The 26,658-nt window shown below is 47.4% G+C and overlaps 1 long non-coding RNA gene across 1 annotated transcript in view; it reads left to right on the top strand.

The window, feature by feature from the left end:
• LOC149434227 (uncharacterized) overlaps positions 1 to 25,447 on the top strand; it is a 31,424-nt gene extending 5,977 nt beyond the window's left edge. Inside the window, exons 2-3 of the long non-coding RNA XR_016308791.1 lie at positions 15,464 to 16,396; positions 24,367 to 25,447. This is a non-coding gene — a long non-coding RNA (uncharacterized LOC149434227). The remainder of the gene's footprint in view (positions 1 to 15,463; positions 16,397 to 24,366) is intronic.
• The last annotated feature ends 1,211 nt before the right edge of the window (positions 25,448 to 26,658 follow it).

The raw sequence follows: 26,658 nt of genomic DNA, 5'->3' as shown, positions 1-26,658 counted from the left end.
TATTTATTGGGGCATTTTCCCTTCAGTTTTGTCTTCAGCAAGTGAAATGCATGCTCAATCGGATTCAGGTCAGGTGATTGACTTGGCCATTGCATAACATTCCACTTCTTTCCCTTAAAAAACTCTTTGGCTGCTTTTGCAGTATGCTTTGGGTCATCGTCCATCTGCATTGTGAAGCGGCGTCCAAGGAGTTCTGAAGCATTTGGCTGCATATGAGCAGATAATATTGCCCGAAACACTTCAGAATTCATCCTGCTGCTTTTGTCAGCAGTCACATCATCAATAAACACAAGAGAACCAGTTCCATTGGCAGCCATACATGCCCACGCCATGACACTACCACCACCATGCTTCACTGATGAGGTGGTATGCTTAGGATCATGAGCAGTTCCTTTCCTTCTCCATACTCTTCTCTTCCCATCACTCTGGTACAAGTTGATCTTGGTCTCATCTGTCCATAGGATGTTGTTCCAGAACTGTGAAGGCTTTTTTAGATGTCGTTTGGCAAACTCTAATCTGGCCTTCCTGTTTTTGAGGCTCACCAATGGTTTACATCTTGTGGTGAACCCTCTGTATTCACTCTGGTGAAGTCTTCTCTTGATTATTGACTTTGACACACATACACCTACCTCCTGGAGAGTGTTCTTGATCTGGCCAACTGTTGTGAAGGGTGTTTTCTTCACCAGGGAAAGAATTCTTCGCTCATCCACCACAGTTGTTTTCCGTGGTCTTCAGGGTCTTTTGGTGTTGCTGAGCTCACCGGTGCGTTCCTTCTTTTTAAGAATGTTCCAAACAGTTGTTTTTGGCCACGTCTAATGTTTTTGCTATCTCTCTAATAGGTTTGTTTTGTTTTTTCAGCCTAATGATGGCTTGCTTCACTGATAGGGACAGCTCTTTGGATCTCATCTTGAGAGTAGCACACTTGAAATGAACTCTGGACCTTTTATCTGCTCATTGTAATTGGGATAATGAGGGAAAAACACACACCTGGCCATGGAACAGCTGAGAAGCCAATTGTCCCATTACTTTTGGTCCCTTAACAAGTGAGAGGCACATATGCAAACTGTTGTAACTCCTACACCGTTCACCTGATTTGGATGTAAATACCATCAAATTAAAGCTGACAGTCTGCAGTTAAAGCACATCTTGTTCGTTTCATTTCAAATCCATTGTGCTGGTGTATAGAGCCAAAAATGTTAGAATTGTGTCGATATCCCAATATTTATGGACCTGACTGTAAGTCTCTCATATTCCAAGATATGAGACATAGGGGAAAAATGGATTTTAAAAGTGTTATCTGGTTCGTGCTTCTCTGGAATGGCTTTGAACTCCTGGGAAGGCTTGCGTTATCTTTTACGAGGTGCTAGATTGCACAGCTCTCTTAGACAACCAGGCTCTTTAGCTCAAAAATGTTTTATAGCTCTGGGTTCCCTGCTGTGCCCTGGCCGGCCTGTAACACTCCTAACACACAGGCCATATGTCAATGTGTATGAACAGAGAGGAAGGGGGGAGAATGAGGGGGAAATATGTTTGTCAGGATGGTTGACCCTTTCTCAAGATGGAAAATGGTTGAACCGCGTCCATCTCTGGGTGTATGCCTGCTACACAGACCACCTCCATAACGCTAAACTCATGACCTAGAAGTGGCTTTTAAAGCATCACCTATAGAAAATATAGGGTACTAAAGTTGGTCACCATTTCATGGCCACAAGCAAATTTAAGGTTTAACACATTGGGTATCTGTGAGGTGCAACCTTATCTTTTATATCTTACAAAAATTAAATTGGGTAATTTATTCAGCTTGTGTGCCCTAAAATTTACTTTTTGTGTATTTTTTATTAATATTATAATCCATGATTTATATAGCACCAACAGTTTGCTCAGCGCTTTACAATATAAAGGGAGACAATACAGCAACAATACAGTTCAATACAAGAGGGTTAGGAGGGCCTTACAATCTAAGAGGGAGGGACTGGTGGTACAGAAGGTAATAACTGTGGGGGATGAACTGATAGAAGAAATAGAAGATTTGGTTATTAGCTGAAGGTAGGATAGGCTTCCTTAAAGAGAGGTTTTCGGAGATCGCGTAAAAGTGGGCAGAGTAGGCAATAGTCGGAAAGATTGGGGTAGAGAGTGCCAGAGGATGGGGGAGGCTCTGAAGAAGTCCTGGAGACAAGCATAGGAGGAGGAGACAAGGGAGCTAGAGGACAGAAGGTTGTGGGTGGAGCGGAGAAGACGTTTTGGGTGATATTTGGAGACAAGATTGGTGATGTAATTGGGGGCAGAGTTAGAAATGGCTTTATTTGTTATTGTTAATGTTTTGAATTTTATCCGTTTGGCAATGGGAGGCCAGTGGAGGGATTGGCAGAGAGGGATGGCAGACATGGAACAGTTGGCAAGGTGAATGAGTCTGGCAGCAACATTCATCATAGACTGAAGAGGGGATAGCTTGTGATGAGGTAGGACAGTGAGGAGGGAGTTACAATAGTCAAAGCGAGAGATAACAAGGGAGTGAATAAGTTGCTTAGTGGTTTCGGTGGCTAAAAACGGGCGTATTTTGGAGATGTTGCGGAGGTGAAGTCTACAAGATTTGGACAGTGACTGGATTTGGGGCTGAAAGGACAGATGGGAGTCCAGGATTACACCTAGTACCCTGGCATGAGGGGAGGGACTGATGGTTGTATAATTGATCTTGATGGAGAAGTGGCGAGGAGGAGACAGAGTTATAGGTAACACTGAAGGAGTGCTGCGATAGGTAGAAGGAGAACCATTAAAGTCTCGGAGGCCAAGGGAGTGGAGTTTTTTTGAGGAGGAGGGGATGGTCAATAGTATCAAAAGCCGCAGAGAGGTCAAGAGTATGGAATAGTGGCCATTGGTTTTAGTAGTTAGTAAATCATTCGTGAGTTTTAGTAGGGCAGTTTCAGTGGAGTGGAGTGGAGTGAGCGAAAGCCAGACTCTAAAGGGTCAAGAAGGTTGTTGTCAGTGAGGTAGGAGCTTAGAGGTAAATGGGAACAGGGAGATGGGTCTTAAGTTGTTCAGGTTGGTGGGGTCCAGTGAGGGCTTTTTAAGTACGGGAGTGATCTGTGCATGCTTAGAGGGGAGAGGAAGGTGTCAGTAGAGAGGGAGAGATTGAAGATGTGAGTGAGGGAACATAGAATAGAAGAAGAAGGTGATCGTAGTAGTTGCGAGGGGACAGGATCCAGAGGGCAGGTGGTGAGATGGGCTTCTGAGAAAACTTTAGTGACCTCTTCGGTAGTAGCCAGGTTAAAAGAGAAGTGTTGAGGGAGGTTTAGTATAAGGTATGCTAAGTGGGATAGATGTCTGTGCAGTGGAGATGACCTCACACATTGCATCAATCTTGATTTTGAAATGATTGGCAATCTCGTAAGCAGTGAGTTACTGGGTGGAGATGGAGAAAGTAGAGACACGGGTAGGGGGGCAGTGTCAGTGACATGGTGGGGGCGGGCAAAGTGTCAGTGACATGGTGGGGGCAGGGCAGTGATAGTAACATTGAGTAGAACAGTCCTCCCCAAAGTCACTATCACTGCCCCCCCCCATAACACCATTCTCCCCAGGTCACTTACACTATCCCCCCCAAAAGAAAAAATCACTGCCCCCCCCCCCCGATGTCACTGACACTGTCCGATGTCGCTGCAGATAATTTGGCATGTAACAGCCCCGACGACCACTCAGCATGTAAGGGGTTAATAATTCTGTTTCCCCGGCCGATCCTGTGTCCTGCTGCCGACCACTTGGCATGTAAAGTGTTAATTTAACTCCGGTACATGTTCGGCTGCAGTAGTTCGGTGATCGGCTTGTCGTGCCTTATAAACTGGGGATTCAGGGGATACTGACTTTCATGGGATACTCATCTTGGCCCTACACCTTTCTCCTTTCTCTCTCCTTTCTCAGTCTGGGACCCCCTGGCTCTCTCTGTCACAGAAAACCCCCAGGTCCATGCTGAGACATGTAGTCCCCCGTCTCCCCCTTCACACACTCCCGTCTCAGCCGCAGCCAAGGACTTCACCATATCCTCCTAACCTGCTCTGAAAGGACTTTCAGAAATAGGAGAAGCCACTCTCAGAGACAGAGCATGGCAGGGGCGGAGTCCAAGCTAAGGCAACGCCCACATACGTCACCTGTGGCACGCACTAAAAATCTCTATTTTTATGGCAAAGTTTGCTGGAAAGGATATATAGCAGTGTGCAGAGGGTTGTTCCTGGATCTTCCCATGTCTGTGTGGAGCACAAAGGTGCCATTTTACAAATGTGACAACGGTTGCACTGTAGGCCCTAGTGGAGCTCTGACAGAGTCCTCTTTGGGCTACTTGTTGGGATTTCTTGAAGGTGAAAGTCAAGCTTTCGCCTGTAGCCTCTAGAGGTTCTCTAAAGGTTGGATGTTTCTCTGGATAATCTGTTGTAGAGAGGAGGAGAGCTTGGTACCAAAGCCAATGTCTGAGACAGGGAACCAGCTCAGCACCAGTGTCCTAGACAGTAGCGTCTGAGGCCCTGAAATAGGGGATGAACTCTGCGCTAATGTTGGAGGCTCTACAAGACAAGTGTGAGAGGCCCTGAAACAGGGGATAAACTCCACTCTAATGTCGGAGGCTCCGCAGAGACACAGGAGTGCAAAGCCCTGAATATGAGGTACGAGCCTAGTATCTGGTCCAGATTAATGGCAAACTGACCGGCCATGAGCTGCAGCCAAAGAGCGCGGGATGCCCTAGTGAAGCATGCTTCTCACATCCTCTAGAGCTTTGAAGGTCAGTAGCCAGGTTTTAACCTAGCAGCTCTCCCCCCACTTTGTGTCTTTTTGCCCCATGTTGGCATTGTGTCCACAGTAGCATTTGCTTTTGGTAGAGTAGGGTTTGGCCAGAAAAGTTTAGTTTGACGCAGTTGGCCAGTTTAAACATGTATTGCAATATGTGTGAACTAAAAATCTCAATGTTTATGGCAAAGTTTGCTGGAAAGGATATATAGCAGTGTGCAGAGGGTTGTTCCTGGATCTTCCCATGTCTGTGTGGAGCACAAAGGTGCCATTTTACAAATGTGACAACGGTTGCACTGTAGGCCCTAGTGGAGCTCTGACAGAGTCCTCTTTGGGCTACTTGTTGGGATTTCTTGAAGGTGAAAGTCAAGCTTTCGCCTGTAGCCTCTAGAGGATCTCTAAAGGTTGGATGTTTCTCTGGATAATCTGTTGTAGAGAGGAGGAGAGCTTGGTACCAAAGCCAATGTCTGAGACAGGGAACCAGCTCAGCACCATTGTCCTAGACAGTAGCGTCCGAGGCCCTGAAATAGGGGATGAACTCCGCGCTAATGTTGGAGGCTCTACAAGACAAGTGTGAGAGGCCCTGAAACAGGGGATAAACTCCACTCTAATGTCGGAGGCTCCGCAGAGACACAGGAGTGCAAAGCCCTGAATATGAGGTACGAGCCTAGTATCTGGTCCAGATTAATGGCAAACTGACCGGCCATGAGCTGCAGCCAAAGAGCGCGGGATGCCCTAGTGAAGCATGCTTCTCACATCCTCTAGAGCAGCGGTTCTCAACCTGGGGGTCGCGACCCCTTTGGGGGTCGAACGACCATTTCCCAGGGGTCGCCTAAGACCATCGGAAAACACATATTTCCGATGGTCTTAGGAACCGAGACACCGCTCCTCCGTCTCAGGCGATGTGTGGGCGGGATGATACGCTGCTCCTGTCACCTGGCCACACCTCCGGGATCGCTCAGCAGCTCCGCCTCCTCGCCGCTGATTGGCCACCGGAACTGTAGCTCAGGAGAGGCACACAGGCGGCCAATCACCGGCGAGGAGGTGGAGCTTGGAGAGGAGGAGCCGAGCGGCAGCGCGCGTACATCAAAGAAGATCGAGGGAGCTGCCGGAGCGAGTGAAGAGGAGAGCGGCCAGAGAAGGAAGACAGCTGACAGGTAAGTGAGAGAGCGAGCCCAGGCTGGAGCAGGGGTCAGCAAAGTAAGTATCATTGGTGTCAGTGGGAGGAATAGTGCCCCATCATTTGTGTCACTAATACCAACGATGGGGCACTATTCCTCCCCCCACTGACACCAACGATGGGGCACTATTCCTCCCCCCACTGACACCAACGATGTGGCACTATTCCTCCCCCCACTGACACCAACGATGGGGCACTATTCCTCCCCCCACTGACACCAACGATGGGGCACTATTCCTCCCCCCACTGACACCAACGATGGGGCACTATTCCTCCCCCCACTGACACCAACGATGGGGCACTATTTCCCCCCCCCCCCGACCCCAATGATGGGGCACTATTCTCCCCTCCACCACACTGACATCAATGATGGGGCACTATTCCTCCCACTGACACCAATGATGGGGCACTATTCCTCCCCCCACTGACACCAACGATGGGACACTATTTCCCCCCCCCCCGACCTCAATGATGGGGCACTATTCTCCCCTCCACCACACTGACATCAATGATGGGGCACTATTCCTCCCACTGACACCAATGATGGGGCACTATTCCTCCCACTGACACCAATGATGTGGCACTATTCCTCCCACTGACACCAGTGATGGGGCACTACTCCCACTGATACCAATGATGGGGCACTATTCCTCCCACTGACACCAATGATGGGGCACTATTCCTCCCACTGACACCAATGATGTGGCACTATTCCTCCCACTGACACCAGTGATGGGGCACTACTCCCACTGACACCAGTGATGGGGCACTACTCCCCCCACTGACACCAGTGATGGGGCACTACTCCCCCCACTGACACCAGTGATGGGGCACTATTCCTCCCACTGACACCAATGATGGGGCACTACTCCCCCCACTGACACCAATGATGGGGCACTACTCCCCCCACTGACACCAATGATGGGGCACTACTCCCCCCACTGACACCAATGATGGGGCACTATTCCTCCCACTGACACCAATGATGTGGCACTACTCCTCCCACTGACACCAGTGATGGAGCACTACTCCTCCCACTGACACCAGTGATGGGGCACTACTCCCCCCACTGACACCAGTGATGGAGCACTATTCCTCCCACTGACACCAATGATGGGGCACTACTCCCCCCACTGACACCAATGATGGGGCACTACTCCCCCCACTGACACCAATAATGGGGCACTATTCCTCCCACTGACACCAATGATGGGGCACTATTCCTCCCACTGACACCAACGATGGGGCACTATTCCTCCCACTGACACCAGTGATGGGGCACTATTCCTCCCACTGACACCAGTGATGGGGCACTATTCCTCCCACTGACACCAGTGATGGGGCACTATTCCTCCCACTGACACCAGTGATGGGGCACTATTCCTCCCACTGACACCAGTGATGGGGCACTATTCCTCCCACTGACACCAGTGATGGGGCACTATTCCTCCCACTGACACCAGTGATGGGGCACTATTCATCCCACTGACATCAGTGATGGGGCACTATTCCTCCCACTGATACCAACGATGGGGCACTATGCATCCCACTGACATCAGTGATGGGGCACTATTCCTCCCACTGACACCAGTGATGGGGCACTATTCCTCCCACTGACACCAGTGACGGGGCACTATTCATCCCACTGACATCAGTGATGGGGCACTATTCCTCCCACTGATACCAACGATGGGGCACTATTCCTCCCACTGATACCAATGATGGGGCACTATTCATCCCACTGACATCAGTGATGGGGCACTACTCCTTCCACTGACACCAATGACGTGGCACTACTCCTCCCACTGCAAAATTACAGTTATGAAGTAGCAACGAAAATAATTTTATGGTTGGGGGTCACCACAACATGAGGAACTGTATTAAGGGGTCGCGGCATTAGAAAGGTTGAGAACCACTGCTCTAGAGCTTTGAAGGTCAGTAGCCAGGTTTTAACCTAGCAGCTCTCCCCCCACTTTGTGTCTTTTTGCCCCATGTTGGCATTGTGTCCACAGTAGCATTTGCTTTTGGTAGAGTAGGGTTTGGCCAGAAAGGTTTAGTTTGACGCAGTTGGCCAGCTTAAACATGTATTGCAATATGTGTGAACTAAAAATCTCTATGTTTATGGCAAAGTTTGTTGGAAAGGATATATAGCAGTGTGCAGAGGGTTGTTCCTGGATCTTCCCATGTCTGTGTGGAGCACAAAGGTGCCATTTTACAAATGTGACAACGGTTGCACTGTAGGCCCTAGTGGAGCTCTGACAGAGTCCTCTTTGGGCTACTTGTTGGGATTTCTTGAAGGTGAAAGTCAAGCTTTCGCCTGTAGCCTCTAGAGGTTCTATAAAGGTTGGATGTTTCTCTGGATAATCTGTTGTAGAGAGAAGGAGAGCTTGGTACCAAAGCCAATGTCTGAGACAGGGAACCAGCTCAGCACCAGTGTCCTAGACAGTAGCGTCCGAGGCCCTGAAATAGGGGATGAACTCCGCGCTAATGTTGGAGGCTCTACAAGACAAGTGTGAGAGGCCCTGAAACAGGGGATAAACTCCACTCTAATGTCGGAGGCTCCGCAGAGACACAGGAGTGCAAAGCCCTGAATATGAGGTACGAGCCTAGTATCTGGTCCAGATTAATGGCAAACTGACCGGCCATGAGCTGCAGCCAAAGAGCGCGGGGTGCCCTAGTGAAGCATGCTTCTCACATCCTCTAGAGCTTTGAAGGTCAGTAGCCAGGTTTTAACCTAGCAGCTCTCCCCCCACTTTGTGTCTTTTTGCCCCATGTTGGCATTGTGTCCACAGTAGCATTTGCTTTTGGTAGAGTAGGGTTTGGCCAGAAAAGTTTAGTTTGACGCAGTTGGCCAGTTTAAACATGTATTGCAATATGTGTGAACTAAAAATCTCTATGTTTATGGCAAAGTTTGCTGGAAAGGATATATAGCAGTGTGCAGAGGGTTCTGCCTGGATCTTCCCATGTCTGTGTGGAGCACAAAGGTGCCATTTTACAAATGTGACAACGGTTGCACTGTAGGCCCTAGTGGAGCTCTGACAGAGTCCTCTTTGGGCTACTTGTTGGGATTTCTTGAAGGTGAAAGTCAAGCTTTCGCCTGTAGCCTCTAGAGGTTCTCTAAAGGTTGGATGTTTCTCTGGATAATCTGTTGTAGAGAGGAGGAGAGCTTGGTACCAAAGCCAATGTCCGAGACAGGGAACCAGCTCAGCACCAGTGTCCTAGACAGTAGCGTCCGAGGCCCTGAAATAGGGGATGAACTCCGCGCTAATGTTGGAGGCTCTACAAGACAAGTGTGAGAGGCCCTGAAACAGGGGATAAACTCCACTCTAATGTCGGAGGCTCCGCAGAGACACAGGAGTGCAAAGCCCTGAATATGAGGTACGAGCCTAGTATCTGGTCCAGATTAATGGCAAACTGACCGGCCATGAGCTGCAGCCAAAGAGCGCGGGATGCCCTAGTGAAGCATGCTTCTCACATCCTCTAGAGCTTTGAAGGTCAGTAGCCAGGTTTTAACCTAGCAGCTCTCCCCCCACTTTGTGTCTTTTTGCCCCATGTTGGCATTGTGTCCACAGTAGCATTTGCTTTTGGTAGAGTAGGGTTTGGCCAGAAAGGTTTAGTTTGACGCAGTTGGCCAGTTTAAACATGTATTGCAATATGTGTGAACTAAAAATCTCTATGTTTATGGCAAAGTTTGCTGGAAAGGATTAATAGCAGTGTGCAGAGGGTTGTTCCTGGATCTTCCCATGTCTGTGTGGAGCACAAAGGTGCCATTTTACAAATGTGACAACGGTTGCACTGTAGGCCCTAGTGGAGCTCTGACAGAGTCCTCTTTGGGCTACTTGTTGGGATTTCTTGAAGGTGAAAGTCAAGCTTTCGCCTGTAGCCTCTAGAGGTTCTCTAAAGGTTGGATGTTTCTCTGGATAATCTGTTGTAGAGAGGAGGAGAGCTTGGTACCAAAGCCAATGTCTGAGACAGGGAACCAGCTCAGCACCAGTGTCCTAGACAGTAGCGTCCGAGGCCCTGAAATAGGGGATGAACTCTGCGCTAATGTTGGAGGCTCTACAAGACAAGTGTGAGAGGCCCTGAAACAGGGGATAAACTCCACTCTAATGTCGGAGGCTCCGCAGAGACACAGGAGTGCAAAGCCCTGAATATGAGGTACGAGCCTAGTATCTGGTCCAGATTAATGGCAAACTGAGCGGCCATGAGCTGCAGCCAAAGAGCGCGGGATGCCCTAGTGAAGCATGCTTCTCACATCCTCTAGAGCTTTGAAGGTCAGTAGCCAGGTTTTAACCTAGCAGCTCTCCCCCCACTTTGTGTCTTTTTGCCCCATGTTGGCATTGTGTCCACAGTAGCATTTGCGTTTGGTAGAGTAGGGTTTGGCCAGAAAGGTTTAGTTTGACGCAGTTGGCCAGTTTAAACATGTATTGCAATATGTGTGAACTAAAAATCTCAATGTTTATGGCAAAGTTTGCTGGAAAGGATATATAGCAGTGTGCAGAGGGTTGTTCCTGGATCTTCCCATGTCTGTGTGGAGCACAAAGGTGCCATTTTACAAATATGACAACGGTTGCACTGGTTGGTTTGCCATGAGCTGCAGCCAAAGAGTGCGGGACACCTCCAGCACTGGGGCAGGGGGGACACCTCCAATACTCGGACAGTGGGGACACCTCAAGCACTGGGGCAGGGGGACACCTCCAATACTCGGACAGTGGGGACACCTCCAGCACTGGGGCAGTGGGGACACCTCCAATACTCGGACAGTGGGGACACCTCCAGCACTGGGGCAGGGGGGACACCTCCAGCACTGGGGCAGGGGGGACACCTCCAATACTCGGACAGTGGGGACACCTCCAGCACTGGGGCAGGGGGGACACCTCCAATACTCGGACAGGGGGGACACCTCCAGCACTGGGGCAGGGGGGACACCTCCAGCACTGGGGACACCTCCAGCACTGGGGCAGGGGGGACACCTCCAATACTCGGAAAGTGGGGACACCTCCAGCACTGGGGCAGGGGGGACACCTCTAATACTCGGACAGTGGGGACATCTCTAGCACTGGGGCAGGGGGGACACCTTCAGCACGGGGGATACCTCCAGCACTGGGGCAGGGGGTACACCTCCAATACTCGGACAGTGGGGACATCTCCAGCACTGGGGCAGGGGGGGCACCTGACACCCCCAGCAGGGGGGATACCTCCAGCCCTCCAGTACACGGGTGCGATATCGGACACCTGAGATAATAGGACAAGGAGAACATCTCCAATACCAGGGTGGAGGGGGACCTGACGTCTCTTAATACTGCAATGGTGGGGGGGTGGAGGAACATGCAACACCAGGGAGACAACGCTTCCAGTACTGGGATGGAGGGGACACCTCCAATACTGGGGCAGGGTAGAAAAGTGATACCTCTAATACCAGGGGGATTCCACCATTATTGGGATGGGGGCATCTGATACATCCAGTAATGGAATGGGGGATGGGGCGGCATTTTAAATATCGCAGAGACACTGCCATTTGTTGGGTGGGAGGTTCCCCACCAATACCTGGATGGGGGAAGGGGATACACCACCAATACCAGGAACTCTCTAACACCAGGGAGACACCTCCAATACTAGGATGGAGGGGACACCTAACACTAGGGGCACACTACTAATACTAGGATCCCTCCAACACCAGGGAGACACCACCAATACAAGGACAAATGGGACACTGTCAACACCAGGACAAGGAGTAGGGACACCTCCAGTACCTGGATACGGGGTAATATCTGACACCTCCAATACAAAGGGGACCCCTATAGGACTGCTACTAATGATTGTTTTCATAATCGATTAGTTGGCCAATTATTGCTTTGATTAATCAGATTAAAAAAAACCTTGACAAAAGTGTGGTGTATAATTTAGTTAGTATGTAAAGTTTAAAATAGACAATTTCTTGGATATCAATATGCAGTGGTAAATATAAATAACCAGCTATGTGGTTAAGGAACAAGATATCTTATCCACTCTGAGAATGACAGAAGAGACTTATATACTATTAGAGGTTGAATCTGGTACATATCAGACTCAATTTTTATTTAACCACTTCAAGTCCGGACACTTTTGCCCCCTTCCTGTCCAGGCCAATTTTCAGCTTTCAGTGCTATCATATTTTGAATGACAACTGCGTGGTCATGCAACACTGTACCCATATGAATGTTTTTTAGGATTTTTTGGAGACCAATAAAGCTTTATTTTGGTGGTATTTATTCACCACTGGGATTTTTTTTGTTTTGCTATGTAAATTAAAAAGTCCAAAAATTTGGAGTGTTTTTCTTATAATATTTTTCAAATAAATATTTCATCATAAATCTTGGCCAAAATTTATTCTGTTATCTTTTTAGTAAAAAAAAAAAAGCCAAATTAGTTTATAACCAAAAATTAACATTTTAAAAAATGTTTTACATTTTATTTATTTATTTATTTTTACATACTGTCACTCTAGCGGTACAGTGTCACCATGGTGACACTGTACTACTTGTGGGGCATGATTTTTTTTTTTTTTTTTTTACACTGATTGCTTTTATACCCATAAAGGCTGTAAAAACAATCATTTCTCCTTCTCTCTGACTACATTCTTGCATCCATTGAGAACTACTGTGTGAGCTGTGATTGGTCCCAGCTTGTCACATGGTACAAGGCTGTTCACAACAGCCTTGTACCATGTGATCTCTGTGATCATTCACAGATTTCACACGTAGTAAGCAATGATGTCAGAAGTGACATCTTACTTACTCCTAGATTGTTAGCTCCGAGGAGCAGGGCCCTCGAACCCCTCGTGTATCGCATTGTATTGTTACTGTACCCCACTATAATGTACAGCGCTGAGCAAACTCTTAGCGCTATATAAATACTGTATAGTAATAATACTTTGCATGTGATCACTGATTGGCCAATCAGTGATCACATAATCTGGACCTCGCACAGAGGTTCCGTATGACGATCGGTGTTTCACTGTGTCCGGAGGACACAGCGGGCATCGGATCGTGGTGCTGTGCGATCCCAGGGAGCGCGCAAAAGCAGGGGGCGGGGAGGCCGTTTATAACCAGCCACCCGACTCTGCACTGCCACAGTCCGGCCATTTATATACAACGGCCGGACGGGAGGTGGTTCAAGAAATGAACAGATCTAAAACACTGTTGCAGATTTTCAGACAGGACTGTACATGGCAGATTCCCTTGTCATAGGCAGGTAGCTTGATACAAGTTACCTGCTCCTGCTTTCACTTATGTTGGCCATAGACAAACACATTTTTCATTCGAAAATTTTTGTCCTAAGAATTTCTTTTCAATTTTTTACTTGTCAGTGGGTTGATGTTTGTGGGGTCAAACAAATTTTTGGACAGTGCATGTGGTTTTCGTTCAGAAATTACTGTCATTGTAATATTGGTAAAAGCAAGTGCAATTATCGAACAACATCCTTCCGCTCATCTAATGTACAAATAATTTTTGTACGAATATTCTCGCCCAAAAATTACATGTGTACATCCAGCAGCACGTAGCAGCATGCTTTTATATTCTTTTTTTTTATCACCTATCATGATGAGGTTAAAAAAGGCCTTTTATAGTACAAAATAGTAAATAATCACTATTAAGGGTTAAACTGTGTACTGAGCTGTATGTGTGCTGCACTGTACTGCCAATACATGGATGGAGGTGGCGCCTCCAATAACAAGGCAAGGGGGGACAGGGGGTTCGGAGGAGACAATTATTATCGGGACACCTCCAATACCAGGGGACAGCTCCAGTACCAGAGGGGCACCTACAATACTGGGGGGGGGGGGTTTAAGGACTCCTGGCATCTCCAATACCTGGATAGGGGACACCTCCAATACCAGGGGGTCTCCGCCAATACCTGGATAGGGGCTTACATCTGACACTTCCAATACAAAGGGGACACCAGTAATACATGGATGGGGGGGGTGGTGTCCAATACCACGTTAGGACAGTAATCTTAGAGATTGGCTGCTATTTCAGCAGTCAATGTCTCTGATCATTCACCACAGAATAACTACTGCATTGTTCTGGTGACAGTGATCCTTAGTAGTGCCTGCTGAGCTCAATGTGGTGAAATTCCTGCTGCAGCATGTGTACTTCCCTGACTGCTGCCCTCCCAGCTAAAGGGGGAAGAGTTGAGAGGTGGTAAAAATTTGACTCAACCGTAGCATTCCCCCACCCCCCCCAGTGTAAATACACCATTACCACACCAGTGCAGCCAGTCAGTGTCCCTGAACATCTCTATGTCACATCTGCCCCAGTGTTGACGTAAGGTTTTGTTCACAAGGGGCTTATCGATGCATACCTTGTGCAAGGGCCATGTTTACCTGCACAGGTGCTCTGTGCATCCCATGCAGGCAGTCACATTGATTATTGGGACACAACAGCTGCATGGACACAGCCGCTTTTCCCAATCCAACATCAGTGCAGGTGCATGTCCCCGAACTCACTGTCTGCATTTTGGGCTGTACACCTGCAAGGATGTCAAACTGGGAGCAGGAGTTCTGTGCATCCCCATGCAGGCAGTCCTATTCGTTTGGGTGTTTCTGCTGTCCTTGTGCTCCAGGGCCTACATAAATGAGAGAGGTAGTGAGGAAATGAGATGCCTAATTTACACCCTTATAAAGCTTGAAGGTTCTACTTTGATTTTGGGCCCCCCCCCCCATGTGGGTAAGTTGTGAAAATGTCTCATGCATGTGCTATCCCCATACTAAGGAGGAGAAGCAGAATGTGTTGAGGTGTAATTGTAAGTGTGCCCATGCTGCTTGTGTGAAAAAACTTTTTAAAATGACAACTTGGGGAAATGTTTTTTTTTTTTTTTTCTTTCATTTTCTGAACAATTACAACTTCAAAAATGTTACTATGCCTCTTACTAAATACCTTGGACTGTCTGATTTAAAATATAAAAAAAGGGTAATTTGGGGGGTATTTGTACTGTCCTAGCATTTTAGGGCCTCAAGAAATGAGTTGGGCAGTCAGTACATCAGAATTGATCATTTTATGGATATACAGTATATACCATAGTTTGTATGTAGTAGAATGTATTTTGGCCCACATTTATGAAGAAATATTATTGGCAAAACTTTACAGACAGGAAATGAAGAAATGGCAAAAAACTTTTTTCCATTTTATATAGCGCAAAAAAACAAAACAAAAAGAAACAGTTGTGACTAAATGACTTAATACCACCAAAAGAAAGCTCTATCTGTCTCACAAATTGATATAAATTTCATATGGGTACAGTGTTGCATGACTGAGTAATTGTCATTCAAAGTACTACAGCGCTGAAATCTGAAAAATGGCCTGGGCAGGAAGGGGGTGAAACAGTCTGGTGTTCAAGCAGATAAAAAGTGTAACGTTTTGTATCTATAGTTGCTGCACTAAGCAAAAAAACTGTAAGATATAGAAACACAATTTATTTCCTACTGTAGCAAACCACTGGGCTGATTATTTTAAGTGACTTCTTATTTCTTTGCAGTTTTTTGGGAATATGGCTGCTAATCCTGAAAACGCTCAACTCTTGCCTTTACTAGAAACCTTGGAAGACACATCTACCTCACATACAGAACAGACAGATGCTTATCTTGCAATTGCAAAGTGAGTACAATTGCATTTTGGAGCTAGAAACATTCCAGATTGTTGCGGTGCAGAATATTGCAGTGGATGCAGGAATTGATTTACTAAGGAATACCTAGCCAATAAATGTTAGTGAACAAGGGGAGCTGTTTTCACTCAATACCAACTTTTCTAGTTGAACAGCCTATTCTTAAAGTGCATCTAAGCCACATAAAAATGAATATATTGCAGCTTTCTAGTCCTTAGATGTGGTGGCTGCACTAGTTTTCTTCCTTTATTTTTTCCCCTGATGATTCTCCAGTAACAAAACTGCCGTAGGATGACAATGCCTACTCTTCCTTTTGTATCAACAGAAACAAGACAGGACTACAGAATGCTGTCCTTCTCTTATTGTACATACCGGAGGGGAGTGCTTCTGTACACCTTAGAGATAATAGTTAGCAGAGTGCACAGTAAGTTATCAGCTCACCAGATTTCTAACAAGATCAACAGGTATTTTTTGCACTTATCAAGCAGATATAACAAAACCCTTTCAGGCTGAATTCACACTAGAGCGGACAGCTGCCAGAGTGCTTTACCTCTTTGGCAAGCAAATTCAGCTAAAACAACCCCATGGTGTATAATCTTCCATTCTGATCTTTAGAACTATTTAGTGGTGAATATTCCTCCAAGTAGAACATTATATTCCACAATAAAATATTTAGGGTAATGTATATCAGTTTGTGTGTAATAATTTGACATTTGTCCTCTTTGTAGCCGTCTTAGTGGAGAAGATGGGAACGTTTTCAATGTCTTGGTTGGAAAGCAGTTCTCTCGTCTCTTTGAAGTTTTTAAGGTGAGAAGGATAAAAGTCTTACCTTTTGTGTATGATTAATCTTAACATAAAATGTGTGATTATTGGGGATGAGCGATTAAAGCTGATCTCCAGGTTTTAGTGAACTTTGAATAGTTTGGACCAAGCTAGTCCAAATGTACTGTTTACATCATTAACAGATGCAGCACCTCTATAAACTGTATGTAGCATCAGCCACATATGCGTTGCTGTGTTCAGGCTATGGGACTATGAATGAATACAAAGGTTCCTCAGGCTGAGGTGGAGACTGTGAGGGCACCCAACTGCCTGTGAATGGCTGAGCAGCACTCAATCCAATTTGACAGCTGCTGGAACACAGTGCTGTATGTGGCTGAGACGACATACCTGTTTATACAGCGCTCACATCCACTTCATCTGTTAAGTGAAGTAAATTTGTTTATGCCAGCTTGGTCCAAATGACTTAAGTTCACTGAAATCTGCAGTTAGATTTGAATTCACCTACAGTTGACACCCATACATTTTTGCGGAAAATCTCTCATGCAAGAATGGGGATCGTACTTGAGATTGGTAGTCATAGGTTTAATTTCTGGCTAACTGCATTCATAGTACATTTTAAGGTCTTAACAGGCGTAGGGTAACATGCATGCATCAGCAATTGCTGGAAAATAGACATCTAAGTGTCTGACCGGCATTTGTGCTGCCTTAATGTAATCTAGTGCTTCACCTTGCAAATAAGCCCTATAATTGAAGTAAGAAACTACATTTCCCAGCAGGCAATGCAGCATTTCTGCATAGTGGGTGTGTCTCATGGGCGTGTCCTTGTTTTTGTAAGCAAACTGTCTGCATGTGATCTGCTCTGATGGGCAGGGATTGGAGTGCAGAGAGGGTCTGTTGTCGTGACATACGACACTGTCGTGTTCTCAGGGTATTCTGGGGCAGCAGAAGTGTAGTCATTGCACTCAAATCCTGAAAAAAAAAAACAGGTTTTAATAGTACAGCGGGTAAAATAAGTATTGAAAACGTCACCGTTTTTCTAGGTAAATATATTTCTAAAGGTGCTATTGACATAAAATTTTCCCGAGTCATCTTCTAGGACAGCTTCACTTGAGAGATGGGGCTCCTCCCAGGAAACACCCGCTCCACCTTTTCCCCTTTATAAGTATCCTCTCTCCCAGTGGGCCCTCAGTATTAGTGTTTCCTCCGGCCAGGACGTAGCTACACCGGTTTTTTATTTTTTTCCCGGCTGTCTGGCGAGGTACAGAGGGCCCCTGGCTGAGGCCCCCCCTTCCTCCTTTCTCTAAGGAAGGCAGGGGCCTTGTGGGGGGGTTTTCAGCCAGGCTCATCCTATGGACAGACCCTTCGGGGGGGGGGTGACAGACCCCGGATGGTCCCAGCGGGGCTCTCCCTGGGGGGGCTGAGGTAAGTCCTGCCTGTTCCAGGATCCCGGCAGCATGGCCAGGGGGTGAGGCTGTCGGGGTCAGGACACCGCAAACGCGTCACTTCCGGGCGCGGGACGGCGTCACTTCCGGCGCAGGAAGCATGGAGCTGCGGCCGCCATGTTGGAAATGGGCGGCGGACCGCGGAACGAGCCCACACCACGGCCGCTTTTCCACGTGTGGCCGTGAGAGGAAGGTCGGCACGCAGGGACCCCAGGGAGGGGGCAGAGCCCGCCAAACCGTGAAAAACCGCCGCACTGAGGAGGAGTTCGCGGCAGATCTGTCTGGGCCGGGGGAGGCCTGCGGCAAGGTAAGGGCCTCCTTTGGCCGCCACTCGCCCCCTCCCCTCCCCCCTCTGGGACCCTTGGGCACCTCCACACTCATCTCCCCCCCCCACTGCTGACTTTTTAGGATGTTGGGGGAGTGCACGGGGGGGGAAATCCCTGGGGGGGGAGCCTCCGCGGTTGATGAATACCTATGTCTCCTTGTCCCCAGATGGGCCCACAGGAGGAGGATAGAGGGGAAAGAGAAGCTCCTTGCGAGCTGAAAAAGAAATGCGCCACTTGCAGAAAGAGGCTGGCGAGTTCTTGGCGGAAGCAACTCTGCCAAGACTGCATAGATAAGCTTATCAAAAAGGAGTCTGGGTCCCTCTTTAAGGATTTCTTACAGAACATGATGCAAGAGATGTCCAAGACTTTTCAGAGCTTTAGGGAGCAGAAGCAGGGACCGGCCCAGGACGAGCCCCGACCGGGCACTTCAGGCAATGCCCAGGGGGGGAAAAAGAGGAAGCAGGACCAGGTAACTGTCGCAAGGGGAGCCGAACCGTCGAGTACTTCAGACTCGGAGGAAGGCGAGGTCGAGGATCATGACCCAAAAGCACAAAGATTCCTTTTTCAGGCAGAAGACACGGAGGGCCTTCTGAAAGTGATCTACGAGACTCTGGATCTGGAGGAGGAACAGCAGGACCTCTCTCTCCATGACCAGCTGTACGCAGGGCTACAAAGAGCAGCCGCACATTCCCAGTGCACCCTGCCCTATGGTCCACTATCAGGAGGGAATGGAAAGAGCCGGAGAAAAAGGCTTTCTTTCCCAAGAACCTTAAGAGGCGATTCCCGTTCAAGGAAGAAGACGCTTTCGTGTGGGAAATCTGCCCGAAGCCAGATGCCCCCCTTTCTAGAATCTCGAAAGCGACGGACCTGTCCTTCGAGGACAGCGGGTCCCTGAATGACCCAATGGACCGGAAAGCAGATACATTCCTGAGGAGGGCATGGGAAGCGTCCGCGGTGAATTTCAAGCCAGCAGTTGCAACGACGTGTGTCTCCATAACTTTGGATGTATGGTTGGGGCAGCTCCGCTCGCACCTGGAACAAGGCACCCCGGCGGAGGAACTCCTGAAGTCGCTGCCGGTACTGGAAAAAGCGGTGGCTTTTATTGCAGACGCATCAGCAGAAACGATCAGATTCTTAGCTAGATCAACGGCAATCATAAATTCCGCGAGAAGAGCTATCTGGCTAAAGTCTTGGCAGGGGGACCTTGCCTCTAAGTCCAAACTCTGCGGTCTCCCCTTCGAGGGAAAACTCCTCTTCGGGCCGGTACTAACTTCGGTCTTGGAAAGGTCGGCCGATTAAAAAAAGAAGAGCTTTCCAGTCCCCAGCAGGCAAGTAGGACGAAAGGGGTTTCTCCTCAACAGGCAGTACACGACGATTTCAAAGCCAGCGCACAGGCTGGGGCGCAAGGAGGGGCAGGAACGAGTCAAGGGGCAGGGGAGGTTTCCTCTACAACCCCAACCAGAATAGACCCAAGACCCAGCCCAAGTGATTGGAGAAGCCAGGTGGGAGGCAGGCTGGGGCACTTCCACACACAATGGCTGAAGATCACCCAGAACACTTACATTCTAGAGGCCATTCGCAGAGGTTACAAAATAGAGTTTTTAAGGCCCCCCCCTCAAAGATTCTTCGCAGCACCCCTGCCAAGGGACAGGGAGAAGGCAGATGCATTGGTGGACCTCCTGGAAGGGATGCTCAGGCAGAATGTGATTTGCCAGCTGGAGGAGGAAGAGAAGGGAAGTGGGTTCTACTCCCATTTCTTCCTAAGGAAGAAGTCGTCCGGTACCTACAGGATGATACTAAATCTGAAGAAGGTAAACAAGTTCGTGAGACCCAAGAAGTTCTGCATGGAGACCTTATACACGTTAAAAGAACTCTTGTCGCCAGGAGCATTCATGGCCTCAATAGATTTGAAAGATGCATATCTGCACGTCCCGATAAGGGAGGAATCGAGGAAGTTCCTGAGGTTTGCGCTGGAAGGCGCAAAAAGAACGATTCTGTTTCAGTTCAATGCACTCCCCTTTGGCCTGTCATCAGCTCCAAGGATATTTACCAAGATCCTGGCGGAACCCCTAAGCATCTTGAGGCTGGAAGGAATAAATATCATCCCCTACTTGGACGACCTGCTTCTATTTTCAGATACAGAAAGAGGCCTGGGGTCCCACGTCGAACGCACAATATCTTTTCTAGAGAGCTTGGGGTGGTTGATAAACGAGGAAAAATCACAGCTAGTAACCTCCAGGAGGATCACGTACTTGGGGTACGTCCTGGACTCCGCAAATGTTTGCTCATACCTGACAACGGAAAAAGCTCTCAAACTGCAGCAAGACACAAGAGCCTTCCGGAGGATGTCGACCTGCACAGTAAGGACCACAATGAAGCTAGTCGGGAGCATGACAGCCGCAATGCCAGGGGTGCAATGGGCACAGCTCCACTCCAGGGTACTACAGAATCACACCCTCTCCCACTGGGATGGCAGCCAAGCAGGTCTGAATTCCAGGATCTGCCTCACGCACAAGGTGAGGGAATCACTAAGGTGGTGGGGGAACATCCACACCTTGGAGGCGGGAAGGAAATGGAAGCAAGCCAGCCCAGTGAGGATCACCACAGATGCAAGCATGACCAGGTGTGTGGTGCTCATATGGGAGACTGCCTAGCCCAGGGCAGATGGGATGCAGAAAATTCAAGGAAATCAACGAACTACAAGGAGCTGTCGGCAATCTTCAAAGCGCTTACGGCTTTTCAGGAGAGGATAGAGGGGAGAGAAGTCCAGATTCTATCCAACAACACAACGGCAGTAGCATACTTGAACAGGCAGGGGGGCACGAGGTCCCCGAGGCTGATGGAATTGGCAGGAACCCTCCTGACCTGGGCAGGAACCTAGAGTCCATCACTGCGGTGCATCTAAAAGGGAATCTGAACCAGTTGGCGGACCAGTTGAGTCGGAAAGAGGTCACCCAGACAGAATGGTGCCTCAGCCGTTCAGCATTCAATCAAATATGCGCCAGATGGGGCACCCCCTCTACGGATCTCTTCGCCAACAGCCAAAATGTGAAGCTGGAGAGATACTTCTGCCTGCAGAAGGACCCCAGGAGTGCAGGGATAGACGCGCTAGCCCAGCATTGGGAAGGAAACCTCCTCTATGCCTTTCCTCCGTTCAGATTATTACCAAAGGTGGTACAGAAGATCCAGTCATCTCAAGCCACGGTCATCCTGATTGCACCATTTTGGCCCAAAAGATCATGGTTCTCCCGGCTGAGGGAACTAAGCTTAACAGACCTATGGATGATACACCTTCACACGATTTACTTGCCCAAGGGGGAGTGCTACATCCTCACCCAGAAAGGCTGCCCCTAGCAGCGTGGCTTCTGAACGGGACAGGCTAGTGGAGAAGGGACTGTCTGAAAGAGTGGTCGCCACCATCTTGGACGGAAGGAAGAAATCAACAAACGCCATATATGATAAAGTCTGGAAGAAATTTTCCACCTGGAAGGACAGGAACGAGGAAACCGAGGCTCCCATCTTGCATACAGTGCTTGAATTCCTCCAAGCCGGGGCGGATAAGAACCTGGCCGCTAATACCCTTAAAGTGCAGGTAGCGGCTTTGTCAAGCTTTCTGGAGTTGAGGTTGGCGGCAGACCCGTTTGATAATCAGGTTCCTGAGGGCTATCTCCAGGCGCCGAGCCCCGTCCACATCGAAGTACCCCACATGGGACCTGGGCACGGTCCTGAAGAGCTTTCAGCAAGGGCCTTTCGAACCACTGGAGGAATGTTCCCTCATATTTCTAACTCTGAAAACTACCCTCCTTATAGCATTAGTTTCCGCCCGCAGAGTCAGCGAATTGCAGGCTCTATCAGTGATCGAACCATACTGCACGGTCCTGTTGGACAGAATCATCCTCCGCACAGATGCGGCATTTCTACCTAAGGTCGCGTCACATTTCCATAGGTCACAGGAAATAATACCTTCCCTTGATGTCATCCCAGGCAGCACGGAAGAAGGGGACTATAGCAAAATCGATGTGAGAAGATGTTTGATTGCATACATCGAACGCACAAAAGCATGGAGACGTTTGTCCCGTCTTTTCATCCTATTCCAGGGTCCAAAGAAGGGGGACAGTGCCTCCAAAGGCACCATCGCAAGGTGGATAAGAGAGGCAATCTCAGAAGGTTATAGAACTGCGGCCCTGTCACCTCCGGCCAGCCTAAAAGCACACTCGACAAGGGCCACCGCGGTCTCCTGGGCGGAAAAGGCGGGGGCCTCCCCCGGACAGATCTGCAGAGCCGCAACGTAGTCCAGTTTCGCCACCTTTGCTAAGCACTACAGATTGGATCTGATTGGCAGCAATGACCAGGCGTTCGGCAGTAAGGTCCTACAAGCAAGGGGCCCACCCTAATGTATGTATTTCTATTCAACTCCTCTCAAGTGAAGCTGTCCTAGAAGATGACACGGGAAAACGCAGTTATTTACCTATTAACTGTATTTCCAGGAATCTTCTAGGACAGCATAACTCCCTCCCGATTGCTGTGTGATTATGTACTGATGTCTAGGTATGTTATGAACCTGTGATGGGTTGTCTCTATTACCGTTTTTATTTTAAGTGAAGCTGTCCTAGAAGATTCCTGGAAATACAGTTAACAGGTAAATAACTGCGTTTTCACCACGTCAGTAATAATCCGTGCATACAAAAAAAAATAAATACTTCATCCAAAATCCTTGTTGGTAATGACAGCTTCAAGATGCCTCCTATATGGAGAAACTAGTCGCATTGCATTGCTCAGGTGTGATTTTTGGCCCATTCTTCCACACAAGCGGTCTTCTAATCTTGAAGGTTCTGTGGGCCTCTTCTGTGAACTCTGATCTTTAGTTCTTTCCATAGATTTCCATAGGACTGTGTGTGTAAATCGCACACGTTCCCGCAGCCGCACAAAAAGTGTGTTGCTTTAAGGAAAGTGGTGTCAAAGCACCATGTGATTTCTGTGCGTCCATGTTTTTAAAAAAGATTGCAGGAAACGCAGCTGTGCCCTTGCAAACGTGACACGCAGAACTGCGAAGTTGTGGAACCTACGCTTAATGATGAAGCTGCTTTTTAAGACCCGTGAGCTGTACTTAAAGCTATGGGGCTTTAAATTATTAATCTGCTAATTTTTCTTGCTTTTTAAAATTGAATTTAAAGATTGCCTCAATTAAAATTAAAAAAAAGCAGTCCAGGTTATAGGCCATTTTATCTATTCTGTTCTCAGTTTAATTCTGTCTGATCCAGGCTGCGTAATTCCATGAATTCTGAGCCTGCAACATTGCAGCAGATTGCTGCGATTTTAGTTCCACCATTCCTCCCAAGCTCTTTCCATTCCTGCATTTTCCAGTTTAGGCACGTACTGTATGGCAGTGCTGTGCAAGTACCATTGATACTACTGTATATTACAATTGAGACTCTAAAAAGGTGACCACCGATAGTTGTAAAGCTTTCCACACACATTACAATCTTATTGTAGGGTCTGGGGTTTGGTGGAACATTGTAGACTGAAATATCCTGAGGAGCTGACCAGGGGTCTTTCGTTTCCATTGAAAAAGAGAGGGAGGTGGGAGAGCCCTTATCGTGTACTAAACTCAGAAACAAGGGTACAACGGTTCCACAATAAAGAAAAAGGTCAAAATGGACTTGCAGCTGTTGACTGGTCACCCAGCAAGGGGGGTGGGGGACATGCAGCATTCCTAGTGCACAGTGTGGACACGGTCTATGCCTCGGGCATTCCCGTTCTGTGGGGGTTCTCAGGTGGGTGAATGCATTGATAGGAAGAGCCAGCACATAAAAGGCTCTCGGTAGTTCCGATTGGCTGAGGTGTCCGATGTGGTAGTTCATAATAATAATAAAAAAATGTATTTGGTGAAATAAAGTAATTGGATGTTCTACTAAAGCAGACGACTCCTGCCTATCCTTTGAACAACCACATTGGGTGTCTCTGCAAATCAAACAACTGATGGGCATTTTTTGCACTGACTTTCTGCCAATATCTTATTGTAGTCTTCTTTTGGATCTACCAATTATGTAATGCAAGGGCTTGATTGAATACAAACTGACTGGAATGTTTAGGAAGGTTCTCCTATTATGTTTTGATGTATTGCAGTCAGATTGTAACATGTATGGTGACCCCTAGAGTATTGGTGTATTTCATGAGTTTTTTTTTTCAGTTACTTCACCATAACTAATCCTTGCTTGCTTTACAGACCTGCCTGAAGCATCTGCCACAGCACCTGTGGAATCTGCAGCCACCCTAGACCTTGCTGCACAGATTAGTACACTTTCTTTGTTGGTGACTACAGAGGAGCTTGGAAAATATTCTGGAAGCCAGCTTTTTGAAATGCAGGAAAAACTTGGGACGATATCGAACAGCATTCTTCGGCATCTGCAGTCACGATGGAGTTCACCACCTCACGACAGCTCTGTTTAGTTCAGCTCCACGTGTCCTGTGAAATTGCCATTTATCAGGACGCTTTTACTTCCTTCTGATGAAGCATTTTTAATACAAAGACTGCCTACATTTGTAAGAGATCCATCATGTTTTGTTCCTCTTTGAGTTGTACCACTCTATACACTGCTTCAACTAGATGTTTAAACATATTGATTCATTATTGTAGGTTTAAGACAAAGAATGAAAGTGTTATTTAAAACAAGTCTTTATTGTATAGAGCAGTTCCAGGACACAATGCTGACATTTCTATATCCCTGGTAGCTCTGTGATTGGTCACCCTTTGGGAGAGGATTATCTGGACGTGAAAGAAAAGATATTAATTTGCATGCCCAAAGCAACCAGCCAGATGTCACCTGAAGTTTTCAAGGTTCAAAGGTGAAACTTGTGGGCAGTATGTTAATTTGTTTCTTCCCTTCAGTTTTATGAAATTGTAGTGTACAATGCTATTTTTAAATGTTCACCTTGGTATTCTGCTTCTGTACCTAATATTGTAAATTTACTTTGGTGACATGTTTTCTCGTGGACTGGAAAGAGTATTTTTGGTAGCTTTTTGCTTCTGAAAGCTTTATTCGATACAAGTCTCAGAATACCACAGTATGCTAATTTTCATGTTGCCTTTGTTGTACTGATACACTTTGTCCTTTTTTTTTTTTTGTAAATTCTGTAAATAGCCTCACTGAAGGTTACTAGTTTTGATAGTAATCCTCTCTGTACATATAATTTAAACAGTTGGTTCCAGCAGAATTCTTAATATTCACTTGCTGCATGTGTTCTCTTTTAGATCTAAAATGTAAAATTAAAACTTAATTTTAAAACGAATTAAAGTACTTTCTCAAGTTTGCAGTAATAGTTTTTTCCTTATGAACTGTTATGCATTTGTGGTATTTGTAAATGGGTGGCTTTGGAACTGCATTTTTTTTAATTGAACAATGCTGTATACAGATTCCATGTGAATGGGAACTAGGGATATCATTGGGGGAAAAAAAACTTTTATATAAAAATACAAATCAACCTGAAGTCTTTATATTAACAGACCAACAGAGAGGCTCCAAACCTGGCCAAATTAGACTTTAACCACTTAATCTCCAGAAGGTTTTAACCCCTTCATGATCATGGCACTTTTTTGCTTTTCAGCACTGCAGCTTTAACTAGCAATTTCTTGGTCATGCAACACTGTACACAAATGAAATGTATATAATTTTTTCCCCCCCGGTTGTCTTCCAGGACAGACCTTGAACGATTGAGCTCCTTCAACCAGGACAGGAAACACATTGCTTCAAGCTTCTTAAGATGGTCCTACAGGAACATGGCCATTTTGTGTTTACTCTGTCGGGAAAAAGCATGTTGACTAGAAGAACTGCTTTTTAAGCAGCAAGCCATGTCTCAAGGGCTGCCCAGGAAATGTGCCCTCACCTGCAGTTCTTTACTTTTTGGCCTCAAGTCCCCTCTGCATCGGTGTAGGAATGTACCCGCTTCTACCTCTTTCCAGTGCCAGTGAAGGAGCTGGTTAGAATGGCATCCATCCTTGGCGCGTTTAGGTCAGGCAGTGCTGAGGGAGTGCCTTCCTGGAGGCCGGATGTGACGCAGCTAGCCTGGAAGATGCTGGGTGTCATGATTCTGGGGGATGTGATGTCCTCTCTGCACCAGAGGCTTCTGGTTTCGGCCTCAGAGGCGCAAGAGAAAGGGCAGGGCTGATGCTTATTGCTGGACGCCGACAGCATAGGCCAAAGGGTGCTGGGCGCTAAAGAATGCAGGGGACATCATGGAGGCTTCCTCCTAGGCTCCTGCTATAAAACCAGTAGAAAAGCAGGCTATATACAGTATATTACCAAAAGTATTGGGACACCTGCCTTTACACGCACACTGGCATCCCAGTCTTAGTCCGTAGGGTTCAGTACTGAGTTGGCCCACCCTTTATTATTAATATTATTATTATTATTATACAGTATTTATAAAGCGCCAATAGTTCGCTCAGTGCTGTACATTACAGAGGGGGACAGAACATGTGACAGAACAATACCAATACAATACAAAACATGAGGGGATT

The sequence above is a fragment of the Staurois parvus genome, unplaced genomic scaffold (assembly GCF_062004578.1).
Source record: "Staurois parvus isolate SC_StPar_1 unplaced genomic scaffold, SC_StPar_1.0 ptg001804l, whole genome shotgun sequence".
In the NCBI taxonomy this organism is placed as follows: Eukaryota; Metazoa; Chordata; class Amphibia; order Anura; family Ranidae; genus Staurois; species Staurois parvus.
Note: the sequence above shows the minus strand (reverse complement) of the source record. Positions and strands in the feature narration are given on the sequence as shown.